Source organism: Bubalus kerabau, chromosome 2 (assembly GCF_029407905.1).
Source record: "Bubalus kerabau isolate K-KA32 ecotype Philippines breed swamp buffalo chromosome 2, PCC_UOA_SB_1v2, whole genome shotgun sequence".
NCBI classification, from domain to species: Eukaryota; Metazoa; Chordata; class Mammalia; order Artiodactyla; family Bovidae; genus Bubalus; species Bubalus kerabau.
The window spans coordinates 119,741,258-119,765,396 of record NC_073625.1 but is presented as its reverse complement, the minus strand read 5'-3'; the positions used below and the strand labels follow the sequence as shown (position 1 = coordinate 119,765,396).

General features: G+C 44.9%; 1 long non-coding RNA gene across 1 annotated transcript; it reads right to left on the bottom strand.

Moving 5' to 3' along the window:
• LOC129644870 (uncharacterized) lies at positions 1-24,139 on the bottom strand. Its single transcript, XR_008711024.1, has 3 exons — positions 23,915-24,139; positions 7,381-7,534; positions 1-738 (listed from the first exon to the last, which is right to left on the bottom strand). It is a non-coding gene; the product is annotated as an uncharacterized LOC129644870 (long non-coding RNA).

Here is a 24,139-nt window from a genome sequence, read left to right as displayed (position 1 = left end):
GGCCAAACATCAGAGGACTTGTGATGTTGAGCCAAAGCTGGTTCTATTGGGCTGGCTGTAGGGAGACCCTGGAAGATGTCAAGTTGAGGATTTGTCAAGTCACCCTGGAGTCACTGGAGAAAAAGGACTGTTAGGGAGTGAGGGTGGATGAAGCAGGAAGACAAATTAGGAGGCTGTTGCTGTATCCTTGGCCAGCAAGAGTAATGGCCTCATATGGTGTGTTGGCAGCAGAACTGAAAGAGAGACAGAGGGACAGAGACAGAGGGAACTTCAGAGAAAGTTGTAAGATGGAATTAGCAGGATTTAGGACTTGGTCACCAATTAAACTGCAGAGTTTGGAGGGATTTAGGTGAAGTTGAGACCAGTGGGCAAAATTGAAGGAAGAATCAAAAAACTCAGTAATCAAGATAAATACCACTTTAATGCCATATTTTTAAAAATAAAAATTAATGCAAAGCATTTACAATGTATAAAATATGAAAGGATTTAAAGACAGGACATCTTCCTGAGTTTTTCCTTTTGTCTCCATCTACAATATGCCCAAGCACCCCCACCGAACGTGGGAGGACTCCCGAGTTACAAAACTGTTGTCCTCTAAGGAGAAGGTAGCAGAGAAGGAATCAGTTTGGGGTAGAAGTCGGTGGGCGTCATTTTGGCTGTTATTGGTATGTTCGGACCCTTCAAGCTGCAGCTGAGGTCCATCCAGTGTATCAGTAAGAAGCTGTCTCTGAGACTGTGCTGTGGGAGAGGGAGAAGAGAGTTTGGGCTCAGTATGGAGACCATCAAATTCACTCTCTTCTCAAGATGAACTGTAACCTTTACTTTGCTTCCCACATCAAACAGAATGCAGCAGGGGAAGTTCCCTGGCAGAGCTCATTGCTTCGAAAGTTCAAATTGTGCAACACGTCATCCCAGACCTTCCCTCGGGTGCCCAGACCAGGGCTGGGATCATCACAATCACACCCTTGTGTTCATTCATTCACTGGTTTCTGCTTCTTCATTTCCTCCCCGCTGTCCTGCCCTCTCCCCTCTTCCTCCTGCTGCCAGCTCCAGGGGAGGTGATGAGGACGAGGAGGAGGGTGATGAGGGGAAGACACAGGCTGACCCGAAGAAGGGAGAGAAGGGAAAAAGAAGAAGGGGGAAGAAAAAGGGGGAAAAAGAAGGTGAGAAAGAAGAAATGAAACTGAGTAAGGTCACTGGTTTTCTAAACTAAAGTAACTATTTCCTGGGAATGTCCGAGTTGAAAACTGCATCCCTGCCCCCACAGATTACATTGACAAACAGAAGAATGATGACAGATTAAACTTTTTTCCCTTTTTTAGTAACAAAAGGTGGCACAGATCCAGGGCACAAAGCTGCCCTCAACTGATGCTTCCAACAAGCACCCTGACTAGAGGAACAAGGAGGGAGGTGGTTCCTGGACACAGAAGTGGTGTCTGCACTCAGCTTCTCAACTCCTCAACTTAACTCTGTAGATGCTCAGAAAATTCCAGGGAAGACAAGTAGTCGAAGGATTAGTGGCTAAAAAAAGTAACAGCTTTCTCTTCTTTGTGAAAGAGAAAGAGAAGAAGGAAGGGAGGGAATGAGAGAGGAAGGAAGGAAGGGAGAAAGAAAGCATTCACCAGGAATGAGATCATTGCTACTGAATCTGAAACTCAGCTTTAACCACCAGTCTTGGACAAACACACCAGACAAGAGAAATGACCCAGAGGATACTGAGCCAGATGGATTGAGTTTGGCAAGGAACTGAGAGTCTCCCAAGTGAGGTTTTGGTGAGGTGAATGTGGTTGCCAGAGAGGCAGCTTCCCTGTAAAACCAGCATGCTGCCCATCCCTGTCACCATAGGGTCATTCTTCAGCCCTGGAGTCAGAATCACACGCACACAGCTACAGACGAGAGGTCCTAGTCTTTCTTGAACTCAGTCAGGAGACCTCTGCCATCAACTTGTCACATGAACTGGGACAAATCATGACCCCTTTTTGGAATTCAGTTTTCACACCTATACGTTGAGGATGATGGTGTGGGAGAGATTTCCACTTCCTATGGTTCCCAGACTCATGTCCACCAAGAAGCCATATGAGATTCACCAAGGGTGTGATGAGAGACAGGGGCATTTAAACACACCTCCTGGGCCAGCCCCCTAAGTCTGATTCCACAGGTCCCAGAGCCTTCCGGCTAGTGCTAACAACCATGTTAGGTAACTGCTGGACTTAAATGACCTCCGAATCCTTTCCAGTCCAGAGAAAACCACTGAAAAAGGCTACTGGAAATTACATCAAGGTCACTGGGAATGGAACTTCCTTTTAAAGGACATAGAAAAAGAGGCAAGACAGCTCACAGTTTTAAAGATTTCAAAAAAATAATGCTCATGATGGGAAATCCCATCCACATAAATAGAGTGGAAAAGGCAATTTTTAAAAAACATTTCCCCTCAACTTCAACTGCTTAAATCTAATCTACAGGCAGTGTAGGAGGGTCAAGGAGGGATGCCAATCTCTATCTCGAAAGTGATTTACTGTGGAGGTCACAGCGGTCCGTGTTTGGGCCTGTTACAGTTCGCTAAGCTCCACTAAGCTTAGGTATTAAGGGATCCTTCACTGGAACATTTGTGAAGAAGGAAGGAGGAAGGGAGGAGGCGGGCTTTTTCTTTCCCCCCAGCTCTGGAGCTGCCTGAGGCCTCTTCTAAATCTTGGGACCCAACTCTGTTTGTCTTCCTTTTCTACCCAGGCTGCTGATGGCCCAGGCCTTCTCTGCCCCATTGCTCAGTGTTTGTTTACGGCAGCGAAGTAGAAAATTGTAATGTCTGTCATTGTTATTGGTTTGTTGATTGTGTGACCACCTGGTTTGCTGGCTCCAGGACAAAGGCAGTAAGTCCCCCTTTAAAGCTCAAGCTGTGCTCTTTAGGAGCAGGAAGAGGGGAAAGGAATGTTTGGATGTCTTTTGTTTGTGGCTGTGTGTTGTTTTGTAAAGAATCATCCAAAGCTGAAATTATTTTAACGAAAACAATAAACCCCTCTTAGCACACTCTTCTCGGCACAAGTCTGCAGTAGAAGGCCTTCTCTTTTTGCAAGGAAATGCCCTGAAACTGAGGAATTCCTCCATAAACAACTTTATCCTTGATTTGCTGTGTTGGAGTTAGATGTGCCATTTCCAGATGTTTTCCAAAGGGCCCTGTGCCCTAAGGTCCACTGACTGTTCTGAGACATCCCTCTGGTCTGCAGAGACCCCACAACTGTTTGAGCAGAAAATTATTTTCTTTTAATTTCATATACTGCCGCATTCAACATACACCTTTCATCCAGAGAGGCCGCTAAGATGTTCAAAGGATTCAGAATTACCGACCCACCCCCTACCCTCGAGCCATACCCACCAAATATTTAACATCTGTATTGCTATACCACCCGAAAGTTTTAAATTGAAGGAAGATGTGTTTCTTGCGCTAAATTACTGAAGGAATTTTCGGAGTAGAGTTCAGCTACCTAGGCTGGTTAGGACATCACTGCAAGACAACCCTTCTATTTTTCCAATTGCTGGAGGACTGTGACTGGTTAGCCCTTCCGTCTGCATCTTGCCTAGAGATGGCACCACAGGAGGTATCCGGTTGCTGGCATTTAACTGGCTCTAGTGTGGTAATGCTAACAGTAACTGGCTTCACGGAATGTACTATACACCAGGCCGTGAGTTCGATGCTTAATGTACATGATTTCAGTTAATCCTCATAGCATCATTGTTACCAGTGCAGAATGGACTCCATAACAATGCATTTTAAGAGAAAATGCAACAAAACAAATATTGACTATGGGTAAACAATTAGTGATGCCCCCCCCCCTCAACAAAATCCCTATGAATATAAATGACAGTATGCATGTTTGTTTGGTGATAAAACATTCAGGCAGGTTTATAAACACCAAAGTGATTGTTAATATCCAGTTCATGAACCAGATTCAGGTAAGTGTTTATAGACTTTTCAGTTGCAATATTTTTTACATTTACTATTATCATTGCCTTCCAGGGCAGTTGCATCAATAGGGCTTTTTTTCTTGATGTAAACATGTGCAGCTATTTTTATTCATTAAGGTTTAATTGGCTCAGAGGTAAAAGAATCCACCCGCCAATGCAGGAGACACAGGCTTGATCCCTGGGTCAGGAAGATCCTCTGGAGTGGGAAATGGCAACCCACTCCAGTATTCTTGCCTGGGAAATCCCATGGACAGAGGAGCCTCGTGGGCTACAGTCCATGGAGTCGCTGAGTTAGACACGACTTAACAACTAAATAGCAACATATGAAGCTCTGAGAGTTTGAGTGTCTAGTCAAAGACCAGAAAGCTGGTGAGGGTAGAGCTTGAATCTGAGTTTGTCTGACTTGGCACTCACAGCCACAGCCCCTAGGCCTTGCCTGTCCTGGTGCTACATGTCACTGGGGTCAGCTGCCTTGTCAACGGGGCATCTTACCAAGCAAGAACCTGCCATGTGCAGAGCTGTGAGGTGTGGTCAGAAGTGAGGAAGAGAGATGAATAACCAATGCCTGGCCCTTGCTGAATTTGCTAACAGACTGGCATGTGGTCCCAGACTTTCATCCCGAATGAAATAGGCAGAAATTCTAGAAAGCGAAAGTGAAAGTCGCTCAGTCATGTCTGACTCTTTGCGACCCCATGGACTATGGAATTCTCCAGGCCCGAATACTGGAGCGGGTAGCCTTTCCCTTCTCCAGGGGATCTTCCCTACCCAGGGATCAAACCCAGGTCTCCCACATTGCAGGTGGATGCTTTACCAGCTGAGCTACAAGGGAAGCCCAAGAATACTGGAGTGGGTAGCCTATCCCTTCTCCAGTGGATCTTCTGACCCAGGAATCGAACCGGGGTCTCCTGCATTGCAGGAAGATTCTTTACCAACTGAGCTATCAGGGAAGCCCCACTCCCCAAATTCCTAGTACCTGCTGCATACAGAGCCTCACTCAGTTATTCAATCAAACATTAAACTTAGGTATTGCTTTGAAGGGATTTTGCAGGTATAAATAGACTTTAAGATAGGGAGATTAGCTGAGTGGGCCTGACTGTATCAAAAGAGCCCTTTACATCTAGCTCTGGAGGTCAGAGATGAAGTCAGAAAGATTTGAAGTACAAGAGTATCCAATGAGGCTTTGAAGACAGAGAGGCTCTTATGACAAGAAATACAGGTAGCCTCTAGGAGCTGAGTGGCCTCCAGCTGACAACTGGCAAGGAAATGGTGATTTCAGCCCAGCAATGCAAGAAACTAAATTCTGCCAACAATCTGAATGAGCTTTGAAAATATTTTTACCTAGTACCTCTAGATGAGAACTCAGCCTGGCAGACACCTGACTTCCAGCCTCTGCAACTCTGAGCAGAGGACCTAGCCTTGCCATCCATGCCTGAACTTCTACCCGTTGAGCTGTAAGCTAATATGGGTGTTGTTCTAAGCTGCTAGGTTTGTGATGATTTGTTACGTGGCTATGGAAATGCAATCCACCAGGAAATGCTTCAGACCAGGGCAAACTGGGACAATGGGTCACCCTGGACAAGTGTAGGTCCACGTGATGTGTGTCACTAGGGGATCTGTTCAGTTTTCACGAAGGAAGTGGCCAGGATTTAGACAAGGGAGAAGGGGCTGAAAGGTACTTTAGAGGGGGACACAGCACAAGCAAAGACAGAGAGACGGGGACATGCAAAGTGTGTCAACTGAGATACTAACAAGGCACCAACTAAATCCTTGAGGGGGTTAAGTGTTTGGGGGCAGAGACTTTTTAACTTCTGCATTTGAAGTGTCTGCTCCAGGGTCATGAAAATGGCAGTGAGATTAGCTGTGGTTGCGTGTTTCTCGTTTGTCACCCTGGCATTACTGCAGGTCACCCTCCTCAAAGAAGTTCTGTACTTCTGTAAGGCAGAGATGTGGCTTATTCAGAGTGTTACCCTAGTGCCTAGTGCAAGGTCAGATGTATCACAGCATGTTCAGAAATGCTAAATAAAGACGTGGATAATTGGTTTAATGTGGACATTAAACAATACTACTACAATTCCACTTTCAGCCAATACTACTTTCAGCCAAATATGTAGCCACGTTGTCCCTGGAAATACAAAGAGGTGGCTGACCCATCATCTCTCCCCCATCCTCTCCCTGAATCTGACCCTTCTGCTGCGTACAGGAGCCTCTCGGGTCCTCCTGCTCAGGACCTGGGCCTCTGAAGTCTTATAACCCATCTCAGTGCTGCTCCACACCAGCTGTTTGACATTGGGAAAGGAACTTAACTTTTCTGCTCCTGTTTCCTCATGTGTAAGAAGGGCACACTAGGACCTGCCTTACCAGGTGATTATTAGGATTGGATGAGTCAGAACAACACACAAAAAGCCCTTGGCACGGAGCCCAGCAAAGGGTAAGTTTCTTAAAGCTGAGTTGTCGGGATGATTGATTTTAAGTAGCAATGACTTATTTGCTGCCCCAATTCAGGTGGATACCTTTCCCTCACCCCATCCCAACCCAAGACATTTTCATTTTACTAGAAGATCCTGGGAATAAATTAAAAAAACTTTGAACCCCAATGGAAGGACTGCCCAATGAAGGTGGGTCAGTCAAGGGCCCACCCTTGGTGAGTAAGCCACAGCCTCTAAGGCTGTCTCACAAAGCCTAATCCTTGGACCAGCAGAGTCCTAGCCCTCTTCCAGACCACATGAGTCTGAATCTGTGTTTTCACAAGCTCCCTGGAAGAAGCACTGGTCTAGAGGAACTCCTATCAGCCATCCTGGCAGCACGGCATCCCTCTGACCTTTCCTGACAATTTGCTGTAAGAGTTAAGGTCTGCCTTAACTCGAGTAGAGAGGCGAGCCAGACCACAAAACTCGCAGCTGGCAAGAGAAAACCTCATTTCTAGGGACAGTTGGCTCTCTACATGTTTCAACAAACTGGCATTATCCAAGAGCTCTCATGGTCTGAAGTCAGGCTTAAAACTCAGCAAAAATAAACTTTCCAGGAAATTTCTGGCACTCCCACTTTTCAGACCCATCATCTCAGGAATGTAATCCAAGTAGTGGCCTCTTTCCCCACATTTAACTCCATTTCCCAGTTAAAGAGCATTCTCTTGCTGGCCTTGAGCTGACAAAGCACATACACACACACACACACACACACACACACACACGCACGCACGCACGCACACAAAGGGGAGAAAACAGGGAGCCCATCCTTAGGATGGGGTTTTCGATAAGTCTTTGGGAAAGTCTAGGGCCTCATTTTGGCACAATTAGTGTTCTACTTCTTAGGGTAAATATTATTTTTTAAAGAGCATCTTAATTCTGAGGGATATCTGCTTGTGGTCACTGGGATTCAAAGAGGCCTATTTGTAAGTAAAAAAAAAAAAGCAGAACTCACAGTCTGCCTTCATGCAGTCAACGGTGCAATGGTCCTCATTTCTTATTTTCCAAGTAAGCAGCACACACAAATCTTCCTTGAGGACCAAAACTCAAATCAGCTGCATCCTTTGGACACATTCACAAATATTCATGAATGGACTGCTGTCCTGCTTCTTTAGGGAAGATAACAAGGCATGATCCCTTCACTACAGGAAACTCACAGCTCAGTAGGGAGAGCTGGCTATGCAACATATCTATGAGAGTCTGCCCTAGTAATCTATTGTTACATTAACAATTCATCCCTATTTTAGCAGCTTAAAGCAACAATCATTTTAGTATCTTTCGTAGTACTTCTGGGACAGGAATTCAGGAAGGGCTCAGCTGAGCAGTTCTGGCACAGGGCTCCTCTCTAGTTGGAACCAGACACAGGCTGCTAAAGCAGCTGGGGGCTGGCTAGGCATCTCTCTTCATAGCGTCTCAGAGCCTCTCCACATTCTTTCTCTGAGTGGGCCAACTTGGGCTTCCTTACAGCATGGCAGCCTTAGGATAAACTGTTTACATGACAGTTCAGGGCTCCAAAGGTACATGTCCCAGGAGAATCAGGCAGAAGCTGTATCATATGACTAGTTCAGAAGTCACAGTCTCATTTCCTCTAGAGGGAGATTTGTCAAAGTCACACTATACGTTAAGAAGAGCATGTAGGATGGGAGATGCCTTTTTCACCATCTTTGAATACAATCCACAGGAGTGTTCCAGAAGAAATCAGATGTCATAACCAAATTAGGATAATTCGAGGAAGCTTAACAAAGGCATGAGTGATGAAGATATAAGCAAGGCGTAGAAACACGCTAGTGGTAAAGAACCTGCCTGCCAATGCAGGAGACACAAGAGACACAGGTTTGATCCCTGGGTAGGAAAGATCCCCTGGAAGAGGGTATGGCAACCCACTCCAGTTTTCTTGCCTGGAGAATCCCATGGACAGAGAAGCCTTGAAGGCTACAGTCCATGGGGTCACAAAGAGTCAGACATGACTGAAGTGACTTGGCATGCAGAGAAACAACAGTGATATCCTGAGGTAGCTGGTAACACAGAGATTGCTACCTGTCCCTATTGGAAGGAACAAGGAGAAGGAGAGGTTGCAGGAACTCAGGAGAGAGGAATTCAAGCTGGGGGAATAAATGTCCTGACCTCATGCTCTGTCCGTCCAATCTCCTGCCAGGCTTTCCACTGACTGAAACCAACAGGAAGTCCAAAGGCCTACAGTCGACACTAATCAGCCTCTGGTGAAGAGAGGAGGGAAGAAGAGCAGAGAGTGTATCTGGAGAGGCAAGTAGAAGACATCCAGCAGTAAGGAATATCTGCAACACAATAGAGATGATCATCTATACCAGTAGAAAAGTGTATGCCGAAGGAGTATGTTTCTTTCTGTAAGAGGGAAATTTTGAGCTATTTCCAGGTAATGTCACAGAAGTGTAGATATGGATGTCTGGGATGCCCCTTTATCCTGGGGCAGTTGAAAAGGGAGTTGTCCACACAGGCAAGCCAGATAGGGACTATACAAAGTCTCTGGGCATTGACAGGAGGGTTCCTAATGGCTGGTCCATGGCAGTGGTCCAACAGGAAGGACAGTTGATGGGGCTCCTCAATACCCATAATGTGGTGGGATGCAGGCAGGCTGTGATGGAGACTGGGTGGTTTGTAGCACCACTCTGGCTGCCAGCATCCATGCCCAGCAGAGCAGAGCCTGCCTGACTCCTGGAGGCGGATTCCTCTTCTGTCTGAGTGGTCTCTCCAGGCCTGGTTCTCTCAACCCAAACTTCATAAACCTCCCTCCAACTCACCCCTCCCCCAATCTGAAGACTCTTCATCTAACTTGGGAGTAAGGAAGCCTGGTTTTCAATCCAGTCTTCCAGATCTGTCATATATCATATAACATGCTAACTCAAAAATCCAGTTTCTTGTAACTCTACATCCTCAATTTGTGAAACTCAAGTACAAGATCTGACCTACTTGCTCTCTGCAGTCTGCAGTCGTGTCCCTTCCTTAAAGCACATGGTGTGGAAATTGGGAGAGGCTGGAGAGGATGTGATGGTGGTAGTGGGCAAAGGGGTGTCACAGAGCAAAAGAATTATCACAATTTAAACTAAAAAGTCCAGGAACCCAACAGATCACTTTTGGGGGGGGTGAGAGACCAGGAAAGATTTTATTTGATTCTTGGAAGAATAGATAATACACAATACATTTCAGCAGTAAGAGATTGCATTCTTGGAAGAAACATTCCAAGAAGACAAAAGAATAAGCATGAGAATGAAAACAGTCAAGAAAGCAGAGTTGGATTTGTAGGAAATGTAGGGGTATTTGCAGGTAAAGGTAGAGTAATTGGGTCTGAGTGGTGCTTTAGAAAGTGAATACAGTGACAGCATGTAGGATGCAGAGCCTATGGTTAGAACGCTGGATGTTCGTTTAGTCATAAACTTGCCCCCACTTTCTGTCAGTTTTCGAGTCCACGTGTTCAGCTGTGGGCCCTCCTGACCCCACACCTGTGTTTCCAGCTTCCCCTAGGACTTGTCCACCTACATAGCCCACAAACTCCTTAAATGTGCCAGAGCTGAACTTGTCACTCCTTCTCCCCTCCACCCCACCCCTGGACCACATCGTGCCACATTTGTCTGCTCCCCACCGCACCCCTCCCGCCCGCCCCCTACCCCCGCCATTCCCCTGGATAGGCTATGGCCTCCAGGCCAGAACTTTCATTTTCCTCAACTTCCCTTCCTAATTTCCTATCCCCAACCTCACAGATGCCTCTACTCTCCATGCTCAGCATAGCCAGACCCTTCCATTCCTTTCTTCTATTTTTTTTCCTGTTGACTCTATCTCCCTTTCCTCCTTACTGGAACTGCCCAAAGTCAAGCCATCTCTACCTCTCCCTTCACAGTTTCCTCTACAACAGATTGGCAACTGGCCTCCCTACTGCTACCTGTCTGCTACCACTATCCACAGTGCAACCACAAACTTCTCTAAACACTAAATCTGATTGTGGTGTTTCCCCTTTAAATACTTCCTCTGGCCATCCCAGGCCTATAGGATGAAGAAAACACTCTTTCATTTAGCATTTAAAGCCCTCATACACTGACCCCCCTTGTTACTCTTCCAGCTTTGTCCCCTGCTATTCCCTAGTGACATGCATGAGTTGACATGTGGCTCTCTGCATTTGTCTGCGACACTCTTCTTAGGAGCAGCGAGTGATGCAGTTAGGCCCCAGCTGTTTGGATCAAAGAGGAAGGGCCTGGGGCAGAAGGAAACCTCAGACATGTATACTTCTGCTGGAGATGGAGGGGGCGGGGAATAACACTATCACAGTTAATTTTTCAAAAACAGTATCTTCCACCCAGTCAAATAAAGAGGTGTATGCTACCGAAGAACTGTTTGAATTGTCTTATGTTTAAAGACTGGAGAAAAAAGGCTTCAAAAGAAAAACAGATTTGGATAAGATCTTATTCTCTGAGGGGCTGCTATGGTAAGACCTCAAGGTGTTTTTATAGGTCCCTCTCATGAGACCAGGAAGAAGATTAGAGTTTTTTCCTCTCGCAAGACTCAAAGCTTCAGAGAGAATGGAGGCCAGTTGAACCTTAATAAACACTCTTCAGAGAAAAAAAGGGAGAAGGAGTTGAAGGCCAGTTGATGAATCATAACTAATTAAGTTGTTTTGTCTTCCCTGACTCTCTGGCTTTATTAAATAAACATAGATGATCTTAATAAAATAAGTTTTGGCTAACTTTATGGTGTCCTATTACCAGCGCTAGAGCCAGGAGACCTGGCTTCTAATTTCAAGTATATCTCTAACTAGCTGTGTGATCTTGGGCAGTCCTGACCCCTCTCTGAGGTTTGGCTCCACTATGGACATAACCAGAAGACTGAACTCATTGGCACAACTCCCTATATACTCAAGTCTACATGTCTTCAATTTTAGGTCAGTGAAATATTTCCTCTCTTTCTATTCTTTAACCCTGAATTTTATTTTTTGAATTACTTCAATCCTCATCTCTCTTTATTTTTTCTTCTCATTCTATCTGCTTAGCCAGGCAAGGCGTAGTACCTGCCCAACCGTTTTCCAGACTCTTGACCTGGGTGCACAGAGTACGTTCTGCCCACTGAGTCTATTCAGGTATATTGAACTTCCTTGGCAAGGACTCCAGCAGCCAACAGAGATCTAGACACTGTGCTGTCAAGAATCTTTTCCAGACCCGAGGGAGATGAGACCCAGGACTCCAATGCACGAGCTGTCATGCTAACTCTTACCCAATTGTAGCATCCTCTCTCAAGTTTTCACATTTGAATGATTCTACTTGAAAAATATTTGTTTACAAGGGAAAGTAAATCCAACAGTAATATAAGCTGCTTTAAAAAAAAAAAAAAAAAAAAAGACAGTGACCAAGCCATGATCATGGCAGTCGGTCTGATGGAACAAAATCAGCTAGTCAGTCCCCCAACTCAGCAGTCTGTGTACAGGCTCAACAGCTTGTATATTATTGGGCCCCTTCAAATTAAGGACTCCATGATAAGGAGCTTATGTTATCAAAGGTGAGCATATCTACTCCTCAAAGACAAAACATCTGGATGAATGACTGAGTTTTCCACTTAAGAAATTGTGTCTTGACATCACCTTAGCTCAGATAAAATGATGAACCACCATTTTATGTTGTTGGTTCATCAACACATATGATGAACCAACACCCCAGGCACTCCCAAACGCGTGGCTGGTAGGATCATCTCCATCAGCCTGCAAAGATGCTTATGATGTTAAAATGCTGTCAGAGATCAGAGATGGCCAGACAGACACGAGTTAAATTTAGAAGAGGTCAAGAAAATCAATACAAACTGAAAAAATGTGTTCAATGGAGATGTGCTACCCTTTTAGATTTCCTTTATTCACCAGCTTCAGAAGATATGATAATGAATCTCTGAAGAATGTTTCAGACAGGCTATTTGAAATCTTTTTCTCCCAGTAACAGTCCTTTGCAAGTTTTATTCGTTAGCCCAGCCCTTCAGTCACCCAAAAACAAAGATGTTGACAGCACCTCAGACCTCTTCATTGAACAGTAATCATTGTTATGTGCCAGTTACTGAGTCAGGATGGCGCAAAACTGGACAAGACACAGTCCTGACCTGGGAGGGCTTATGGTCTAATCGGGGAAAGCTACACTTAAACAACAACCAAAAAAAGGCAAAAAAGGAGATGTATGTCAGGAAGAAACACGTAGGAAGTGAACTCAGCCGTGTAAGGAATCACAGAAAACTTGATTTTCTCAACAAATCATAGGCCACCAGTGCCAAAAAGGACTTTACAGGTTATCTGTTCCAATCCTAAACCCTTTATTTTACAAATGGAGACACAGAGAGGAAAAGTGATCACAGAATTTTAAAGCTGGGGCCAATATGTAAATTCTTTCTCCTTTTCTGGCTGATAACTTATTGTAGGTTTCTCAAATAGTTTCTGGAAGTAGAGGAAATGAAATCACACATGCCCTCCTGAAAGAAATCCATTTTGTTTTCCAACTGAAAATATATAAGTTATGTCTCAACTGATATTTGTTAAGAGAGAATGACTTCCTAGATAACTAAACTCACTTCACAGTTATCTACCTTGTCTGTACAGTCCTTCCTTTATGCCACCATTCTAGCTCTACTCTTAGCCATTATGGTCCTTCATAGAAATCTCATCATTTTACTTGTATTTTCTACATTTGCATTGCACTTTGGAGTTTAAAAAGTATTTTCCAGCCCACTGTCTGTATTTTGAGAATCAAGTTGTAGGCTTGATAGCTTTAGAGGGACATGAGAAGTGGGAGGAGGTTCAGAGTGGAACTAAGCTCATGATTATATCAGGAAATAAGACCTGCAAAGTTGACTGATGGAAGCCAGGCTGCCTGGGACCACTCCTGTGCCCAGACAAGCAGAGGGGCACTGGGGCATGGAGTCAAAGCCATGAAGGCTGGTGAACTGGAAAGAAGCAAGTCAATAAACTCTCACTGAATAATTCCTGTGTGCAGGGTGCCAAGCTAAGTGGATCGGAAAGATGAATAAGCAAGGCACCCCCTTCAAAGAATGTTTGTATTGTTGTAGAATCTCAAGCCACAGGGAGTGGAAGACATGAGTTAGCAGAAGCCACAGGGCTGAGAGGAAGAGTAAGGTACCAAATTCCTGAAGTGCGGCCTCCGCTCCTCAGTGGGTTTGGCCCCCTTCCAGCCAGTGACCTTGAGAAGGAGGAAGGGTGACAGAGATGGTGAACATAACCACTGGACACATTTGGGCAAAGGTGGAGACAGGGATCAAGACCATCCCCATGGAAAAGAAATGCAAAAAAGCAAAATGGCTGCCTGGGGAGGCCTTACAAATAGCTGTGAAAAGAAGTGAAAAGGAAAGGAGAAAAGGAAAGATATAAGCATCCGAATGCAGAGTTCCAAAGAATAGCAAGAAGAGACAAGAAAGCCTTCCTCAGCGATCAGTGCAAAGAAATAGAGGAAAACAACAGAATGGGAAAGACTAGAGATCTCTTCAAGAAAATTGGAGATGCCAAGGGAACATTTCATGCAAAGATGGGCTCGATAAAGGACAGAAATGGTATGGACCTAACAGAAGCAGAAGATAGTAAGAAGAGGTGGCAAGAATACACAGAAGAACTGTACAAAAAAGATCTTCACGACCCAGATAATCACGATGGTGTGATCACTGACCTAGAGCCAGACATCCTGGAATGTGAAGTCCAAGTGGGCCCTATTAGAAAGCATCACTACGAACAAAGCTAGTGGAGGTGATGGAATTCCAGTTGAGCTATTCCAAATCCTGAAAGATGATGCTGTGAAAGTGCTGCACTCTGAAAGGTTGTTGTTGAATCACGCGAATACACCGGGATTCTTGGCCCCCGGAGGAGAAGAATTCAATCCGGGGCCAGAGACGAGGCTTGATCGCTCAGAGCTTTTGTGTAATAAAGTTTTATTAAAGTATAAAGGAGATAGAGAAAGCTTCTGACATAGGCATCAGAAGGGGGCAGAAAGAGTACCCCCTTGCTAGTCTTCAGCTGGATGTTATATAGTCACTAGCAGTCTGTTAATGAAAGAAAGGAATGTCTTATAATTCAGAATAGCACCAGGCCCCTCCCCCATAAGATGCATTTTGGGATAATCTTGGCACCAAATGGTTTATCTTGGGCCATAAAATAATTAACTTGATTCTTAAAGAAGGGCAGACCACCATACAAATAGTTTCATTTACATAGATTAGGGGAACAATATCTGAGTATAACATACTGGTTTGTCAAGTAGGTTCTGGGCCCAGAGGCTAACCGACTTGGAGACCGAGTTTGGGGTAAAGGCGTAGTACATTAGCATGGCTTAAGACAAACATTTCCATAAGAAAAAGGCATTGGTTATCTCTAGGCTCAAGAATAGCTAACTTCAGGTGAAACCAGGTGTCATTTTGGCAACACAGTATTTTAAGAGAAACCTCTCTTTAAATTTGTATAGAGAAGGAAAAAAATATTGCTAGTTTGTTTCCTCCTGCCCCTTAAGAGAGAGAAAAATGTCTGACACTTGTAGGCTATTTCCTCCATTTGGAGACCCCTGGCCTTCCTGCCTGTTACCCTCTCAACTCAATATGCCAGCAAATTTGGAAAACTCAGCAGCGGCCACAGGACTGGAAAAGGTCAGTTTTTATTCCAATCCCAAAGAAAGGCAATGCCAAAGAATGCTCAAACTACTGTACAATTGCACTCATCTCACACTCTAGTAAAGTAATGCTCAAAATTCTCCAAGCCAGGCTTCAGCAATACGTGAACCGTGAACTTCCAGTTGTTCAAGCTGGTTTTAGAAAAGGCAGAGGAACCAGAGATCAAATTGCCAGCATCCACTGGATCATGGAAAAAGCAAAAGAGAGTTCCAGAAAAACATCTATTTCTGCTTTATTGACTATGCCAAAGCCTTTGACTGTGTGGATCACAATAAACTGTGGGAAATTCTGAAAGAGATGGGAATACCAGACCACCTGACCTGCCTCTTGAGAAATTTGTATGCAGGTCAGGAAGCAACAGTTAGAACTGGACATGGATCAACAGACTGGTTCCAAATAGGAAAAGGAGTACGTCAAGGCTGTATATTGCCACCCTGCTTATTTAACTTATATGCAGAGTACATCATGAGAAATGCTGGGCTGGAAGAAACACAAGCTGGAATCAAGATTGCGGGGAGAAATATCAATAACCTCAGATATGCAGATGACACCACCCTTATGGCAGAAAGTGAAGAGGAACTAAAAAGCCTCTTGATGAAAAGAGGAGAGTGAAAAAGTTGGCTTAAAACTCAACATTCAGAAAACTAAGATCATGGCATCTGGTCCCATCACTTCATGGGAAGTAGATGGGGAAACAGTGGAAACAGTGTCAGACTTTATTTTTTTGGGCTCCAAAATCACTGCAGATGGTGATTGCTGCCATGAAATTAAAAGATGCTTACTCCTTGGAAGAAAAGTTATGACCAACCTAGATAGCATATTCAAAAGCCAGAGACATTACTTTGCCAACAAAGGTCTGTCTAGTCAAGGCTATGGTTTTTCCAGTGGTCATGTGAGAGTTGGACTGTGAAGAAGGCTGAGTGCTGAAGAATTGATGCTTTTGAACTGTGGTGTTGGAGAAGACTCCTGAGAGTCCCTTGGACTGCAAGGAGATCCAACCAGTCCATTCTGAAGGAGATCAGCCCTGGGATTTCTTTGGAAGGAATGATGCTAAAGCTGAAACTCCAGTACTTTGGCCACCTCATGCAAAGAGTTGACTCATTGGAAAAGACTCTGATGCTGGGAGGGATTGGGAGCAGGAGGAGAAGGGGACGATAGAGGATGAGATGACTGGATGGCATCACTGACTCGATGGATGTGAGTCTGAGTGAACTCTGGGAGTTGGTGATGGACAGGGAGGCCTGGCGAGCTGCGATTCATGGGGTCTCGAAGAGTCAGACATGACTGAGCGACTGAACTGAACTGAACTGGAGGGTAATCTGCCACAGGAATGGTAGACTCGAGCCTCTCCCCACGAACACCTTGAAGGCTGAACTTTTAGAACGGTGCTTCATTTTAAAGCTACTAAGTGGATTCTCATGAGCGAGTTTCTACTCAGTTTCTAGACAATGAGGTTTTAATAATGTTTACATTGGCTAAGAGGCCAGAAGGACCATTTGATATTTAAAGGACCATGTGATATTTAAAACGTGGAGCGCCATGGCTGAGTGCTACTGGGGTCGCAGAGGAGCAGCTGGGGCGAGTGAGAGAGTGATCAGAGAGCTGGAACAATGAGGCTCCAGGCAAGTTATTAACCACCGCAAATCTCTGAAGGGTACTGAGACAGTCCCATAGAACTCTCTAATCACAATTAAGAGGTAATGGGGGCAGAGGGAGTAGGGGATGTGGGAGCCAGAGCAGAGACTTGTTAGAAACCAACAGTGAAGACAGAAACCTCAGAAAGAAGAGACACGTTTGGAAAACCCTTAACAGAGACATTAAGCCAGTAGTTAGAGCGTCAGCCCCACAAGGCTCTGTTTCACCCATCTGGAGTTCAGGTTTTCCTTGCTCATCTAAACGAGCCCCTGGCAATGTTTACCAGAATGGCTACAACCTCCAGGCAGGTAGCCGGACCCTCCATGCACTGGCCCTGCCTCACCTCCCAGCCTCCTGTCCCTTGGCTGTTACCTAACCCCCTCCCACCTGCTGGTTCTGGCCTCTATCTGGATCCCTCCCCAATGACCTGTTGATAACTTCCCCATCCCTCAAGACTCATCTCCTGCAAAATACCTTTCCTAATCCTCCATAGCACATCCTGCTTCTTGATGACACTTTCATTTCATCCTGCATTATAGTAATATGTGCCTGTCTGAGCTCCCACCTTCACCCCACTTAGAGAACTTCAAGGGTAGAAACCTGATCACTTTTATTCATGTACTTGAAGCACTGGGAGCAGACACTAGTGTGTCATAGACCTTAATTGCAGTCGATGCACGGCTGGGACAAAGTTTCCATGACCCTTCAGAGGTCATGAGCTGGGGCCTGGAGCCAGATGACTCAAGCTCCATCACCAGGTAGTGACTGGGGCAGTTTACTTCATCTCTGTGCCTCAGTTTTCTCATCTGTAAAATGAGCATAAGAGGACCTTAAAGGGATTTTGTGATAGTCTCTATAAAGCCTCTAGCTTGCCATGTAGACTCATTGAGTGCTCAGTACATACAGGGAATGACTAGGAACATGGAATAATAGGCATACGATCTCCTTTTAATTCCTGAGAGGGACCTGACTCATTTATGCTATACAATAAGTCCCCTACATGTGAATGAGTTCTATTCTGAGAGTGTGTTGATAAGTCCAGTTTGTTTGTAAGTCCACAAAGTTAGCCAAGGCACCTAACTAACTCAATCGGCTATATAGTATTATACTGTAATATGTAATATGTTTACAATACTCTTCATACAAATAATACATAAAAAAAACAAACAAAATATAAAACATTTAAAATCTTACACTCCAATACTTTGAAAAGTACAGTAGTACGGTACAACAGCTGGCACACAGGAGCAAGAGAGTCACTGACTGGAGGAGGGAGAGGTGGTGGGAGATGGTAGAGCTGAAGGATCGTCAACAACAGGAGACAGAGGACAAGCTGCAATTCACTCACACCTGACATGGATGGAATGTTCGCTTGCATCTTCGAAAGTTCCCAGCTTGAAGGTCGGTATGTAGGGGACTTACTGTATGTCCACGTGGAAGTCTTTGTTTTCTTTAAAGTTCATATACTGCACATAGCTGCTCTATATCATTTCAAAGCTGACTGCGTATGCACAGGAATGCTAGTAGACAATTTGTTAACAAAAATTCAAAATAACTAAGTCAAAGACATTTTCCTCAAAGCAATTTATCAACTCAACTACCCATCAAACTTGTGCCACTACGAGCTGTGTAAGGCCTACAAAAAGGAAAATGAAATGGACAAGACACAACCCCTGCTCCCATGCTGCATCAGTCTCCCCAGCAACAGTTTACAACTATTGCAAAAGTTGTCAATATCCAGACAGGGGTACAAAGAAGGGCTGTGAAAGTCCAGAGTGGAAACCAACCAACTCTGTGCATCTTATTGCTAAAATAAGTGTTACCTTTTCTGTTTCTTCCCAAACCATTCAATGTTTTTTTTTTTTTTTTCCTGAAGTCTATTTCTTATTTCTGTTGGAAAACAGGTGCCATCAGGAAGTCTACATGCTTGAACTTATTTACAAATCAGAAATAGACTCAGATATAGAATACAAACTATGGTTACCAAAGCGGAAAGCAGAGGAGGGATAAGTTAGGAATTCAGAATTAACACATACAGACTACTGTATATAAAATAGATAAACAAGGACCTACTGCATAGCACATGGAACTATATTCAAAATCTTACAATAACCTATAATGTAAAAGAATATGTATATGTGTATATATATATATATGTGTGTACATATATATATATGAAACTGAATCACTTTGCTGTATACCCAAATTATTGTGCATCATCTATATTTCAATTTTTAAAAATAATTCAAAAATTAAAAAAAAAAAGAAAGTCCATTTGATCCCAGGAAATAAGACTCAAAGACAGCCCAGGATCAGCACTACTTAATGAGCTGATCCGAGGCACAGCCTCTATGTATTTTCTGAACTACTTCCACACATGGAGTCATTTCAGCTTTTCAAAGCCAGCAAGGAGACAGCTCAGGGTTTCTAAACTCAAGATACCCTGTTTAAACATAAGAACTCCTTATACCCTGTTTCACTAGTTCCAGCGGTTATCCTCTGAGGACTATGGAAGGAGATGCAGCCAGAGGCTGCTTTGATAAGAACACAGATGGAGGAGATTTTGTTCATGGCTTCCTGGGAGGCTGTTTTACCAAATGCAGTGACCAAAGATCAAAAAATACTACTTTCTTCTCTCTAGTGCAGAGGGGAGGTGAGACAAAGACTTGGACCCAGAAAAAGGAATCTCAGTTTTTCTCTCCCCATGTCAATCTAGAAGTAACTCCCACTTCAGTAATTTCCTACTGAAATTAGAGAGGCAAAGCTAGGGTTCTATTACACTGCATTCTATCAGTGATGTGTGGTCCCTGGGGAACTAGCTGTTTAAGCAGATTTGCATGTCTGGAATTGATGATTTGAGTAATTTTTTTTTCCCCCTCTCAAGAGGCAACATGACCTGATGGGATGAGGACTGTTGTTTTCTTGATGGTTTTCCTTTTGGTCTTGGGGCCTGGATGGGGCTGGGGTCCTGGAGCTCTGGCTGCAATGGAGGGATGGAGGAGTAACCTCCAAGGTTACAGGAGCAACTCTGAGGGTGTTGAGTCCTAGTTCCAGTTGACCTACAGGCCAGCCCGTCCTATGGTTACTTGCTTAAGGCAGTACCTTCTCACTGACACTTCATATGTGTCAGAAAGAAAGAGAGCTGGGCGGTGTCCATGGGGGCTTGAAGAAATTACTTCTTCCTAGCTTCAGTTGTCTCAGCTGTTGAAAGGAGTTGGAGCAGGTTAGAAGTAGGGGACTAGAAAAATCCTGATATTCTCAAAATGTCCCCATTTAATTGATCTGGAAATGAGATTCTCTCTACTGTGTTGGTTTGGGGATATTCTGTGGAGGCCAGGGAAATAATGGTTCCTTGCATTCCTTGGGAGCAGACCACAGTGATTATGGGGAATGGATGTTAAGCTGGAAGCCATCAAAGGCTGCTGTGTAGAGACCAGCCTGCTTTCCAGAACCAGGGGCCTCACAGGTGTTACACCTGTATCTAGGAGACATGCCATAGAGGAAAGAGCACAGACAAAATAGAAATCCTAGCGAGATGAACATCCAGCCACTAGACTAACCACTGAGATTGTGACCAGGGCACATCCCCAACCTAGTCTATTTATAGGGTGAGATAAATGTGGTAGACAAACTCTAAGGAGACCCCCATGGTTCACACCTTCTGGTGTCCACACTCTTGTATAATCCCCTCCCTTTAAGAGCAGGTAGGGCTGTGGCTTGTTCCTGACCAATGGAATACAACAAATGGTGGGATGCCACTCAATCCCATGATGACACTACATAAGCCTATAACACTTGCCCTGCTAGCAGACTCTCTGTATTGACTGCCTGCCTCGCTGGCTCTGATGGAGTAAGCTGCCATATAGAGAGGTCCATAAGGCAAGGAACTGAGGGTGGCCTCTGGCCAGTGTGCTGCAAGGAGTCAAGGACCTCAGTCCAATAACCCTCCAGGAACTGTGCACAACCATGTGAGCCAGGAAACTGATCCTTCTCCAGTCAAGCTGCAGATGAGACCCCAGCCCTGGCTGGCTGCTTCCTGAATGAAAGCCTTGTGAGAGACCCTGAAATGGGAAGCCCAGCCAAGCTGCCCCAGCCTCCTGACCCACAGAATCTGTAAGATAACAAATGAGTGCTGTTGTGCACCATAAAGTTTGTGGTAATTTGTTATGCAGCAGTAGATCACTAATACAGTGAAGCAGGGGAATCTTCCTTGCCTGACGTCCTATGAGTCTGATAATTATGTTCTTCTGCTATCAGCATCACACTGCTCCAACATCACACACACACGCATACACACACACACTGTAGGTTGCTGTCCCTGTGCTGGGGTGAGAATAATTTTTCTTCCTAGATCTCCTAGGGTATGTGTTCTATATTTAGATTCTCATTTAATCAGACTTCATTTTCAGGCTTTGTGGTGCTGATTGCAAACACCTTGCTCACATGCACAGACCCACATTCACACACACAGGTCCCACATTACATTGAATTTAATTAGGGATTAACTTGAAATAAAAAGACTCCAGCAAGAAAGAGGACTCCCCTGAGACAGAGTCTAAGGGCATGTAACATGAGGCATTGGTATTATTATCTGGTAATTGATTCTGAGAGAAAGGGTCAAGTAAAAGAATCAGCTATGGTTTTTCCAGTAGTCATGTACAGATGTGAAAGCTGAGCACTGAAAAATTAATGCCTTCAAACTGTGGTGCTGGAGAAGACTCTTGAGAGCTCCTTGGACAGCAAGGATATCAAACCAGTCAATCCTAAAGGATATCAACCCTGAATATTCATTGGAAGAACTGATGCTGAAGCCAAAGCTCCAATACTTTGGCCACCTGATGCAAAGAGCTGACTCATCAGAAAAGACCCTGATGCTGGGAAAGATTGAAGGTAGGAGAAGAAGGGGATGACAGAGGATGAGATGGTTGGATGGCATCACTGACTCAGTGGATATGAGTTTGAGCAAACTCTGGGAGATTGTAAAGGACAGGAATGCCTGGAATGCTGCAGCCCATGACATTGCAAAGAGTTGAACGGGACTGAGCAACTGAATATCAACAACAAAAAGAATCTGCCAACTCAACCGCAAAAAAGAATGAAATCATGCCATTTGTAGCAACATAGATGGATCAGAGATTATCATACTAGCTGATGTGAATCAGACAAAGACATATTCTATGATATCACTTACATATGGAGTCTAGAAAAATGATACAAATTATCCTATTTACAAAACAGAAGCAGACTCACAGACTTCAAAAACAAACTTACGGTTACCAAAGGGGAAAGGTGAGGGGGTGGGGATAAATTAGGAGGTTGGGGATGAGCACAGATTCTTTACCACCAGAGCCACTAGGGAAGTCCCATCATATACACTACATTATATAAAACAGATAACCAACAAGGACCTACTGTATAGCATAGGGAACTCTACTCAGTATTCTGTAATAACCTATGTGGGAAAAGAATCTGAAAAGGAAAAGATATATGGATACTAGGCACAGGGTTCCTGCTCAGTCATGTCCGACTCTTTGCAATCCTTTGGACTGTGTAGACTGACAGACTCCTCTGTCCATGAGATTTCCCAGGCAAGAATACTGGAGTGGGTTACCATTTCCTCCTCCAGGAAATCTTCCCCACCCAGGGATCTTTCAGATTCAGGAATCGAACCCATGTCTCCTGTGTCTTCTGTAATGCAGGCAGATTCTTCAGCCTCTGAGTCATCAGGGAAGACAGATATATGTATACGTATAAGTAAATCACTTTGCTGTACACCTGAAACTGACACAGCATTGTAAATCAACTACGAAAGTGTTAGTGTCCAACCCTTTACGACCCCATGGACTGTAGCCTGCCAGGCTCCTCTGTCCATGGAATTCTCCAGGCAAGAATACTGGAATGGGTAGCCATTCCCTTCTTCAGGGGATCTTCCCAATCCAGGGATGGAACCTAGGTCTCCTCCATTGTAGGCCGATTCTTTACCATCTGAGCCACCAAAAGTTTTTTTTAAAAAGAATTAAGCCTGAGGCAGAATTAATCTAGCAGGGGAGCACCACTTCTATAATATCTTTTAAAATGGCCACTTGTATTTTAATAGCTGCAAAAGACACTGGGGTCAGAAAGAGACATGACTGAGTGACTAATACAAAGACATTAGACTTCTTTTTAGGTAAAGAGAGTGGGAATAGTAAGCTGTGTGTTATTTAACACATTTTGTTCCTTTCTGAGTCTGCTTTTCTGGAGTCCTGACATCCTCTACAAACAAAAGCAATGTTATGGATGGCCTCATTTTGGACAGGAATGATGTGAGACCAAAGTTTGGCTAGTGTCTAGGGTAATGACTGTCAGAACATTCCAGAGTGGTGCTGAGGAAATCCGGCCCACACACATCTTCAAGTTTGAGGAGAAGCAAATCTGTGCCTTTACCAGCAGGACTTTCTAGGCCTGGTGGGGAGCCAGACACTCTGTTCCAGGAGAGTTTGGGAGGTGCTACTACTGTAGCTGACTTAGGAAGATGTGACAGGAGCCAGAAGAGGTGAAAATGTCCGAAAGTCAGCACAGGGCTGGGGGGCCAGCGAGCAGTGCTCAGGAAATAATTTTGAATGAATGAATGACAAAGCATTAATTCCTGCCCTTACAAGCCTAACAGCTCCATTTCCCAGGGGTTTTCCCTTAGCGCTTCGACTTAGCCACCAAAGGAAAAATAAGATACACCATTGCCCTTCAAGAAACTTACGAGACAGGACAAGACTCAGGAAATGACCAAAGACAAGGGAAGGCCTAGTCCATTGAGACGAGAGGAACTTAGGGAAATTTCAGGGAATTTCTGGTGATCCCTTCCAAATCACAGCAAAACTTTGGGTTAGGCAAGGGTTGTGGACACTTCTTGATGAACCGATTGAAAATTTCAAAGTCCCCTGCTGCTTGTGGCCCTAGCAGAAGTTCCAGGATGAAGGCAGTTGCTGTCCTAGGGTTCAGTACCTGCAGCCGGGCCAGCAGCGAGGCAGCCTCGGCCGATCCAGGGCCTCCGCCGAGGCCAGTCCGCGCCCCGCGCCGCTCGCGGCCGACCGGCCCCGACGCGCGGAGCCCCGGGCGAGCCTTTGTGCCGCCGCCAGCTGCCTTTGTGAGACGCGGGTTCGCGCGCCCCTCCAGGCGGCCGCCTCTGCAAGGATCGCCCCCGCCGCGCTCCATACCTGCTCCTTTGTCACCAGCTGCCGAAGAATTCAGAAAATCAAATTTATTTCCCGATTACCGATTACCGCCGGGACGCCCCTTTGTGCGGTGAGGCCTCTTTAACGGTTGCGATTCCAGCCCACTCTGTGAAGAAGGCTTTTTAAGGAAAGTGCGCCCCGCTGACTCCTGGCCTCCGTGGGAACTCGCGGGCGAGATCTTCTCGCAATAAAGACGCTATCGAGCCC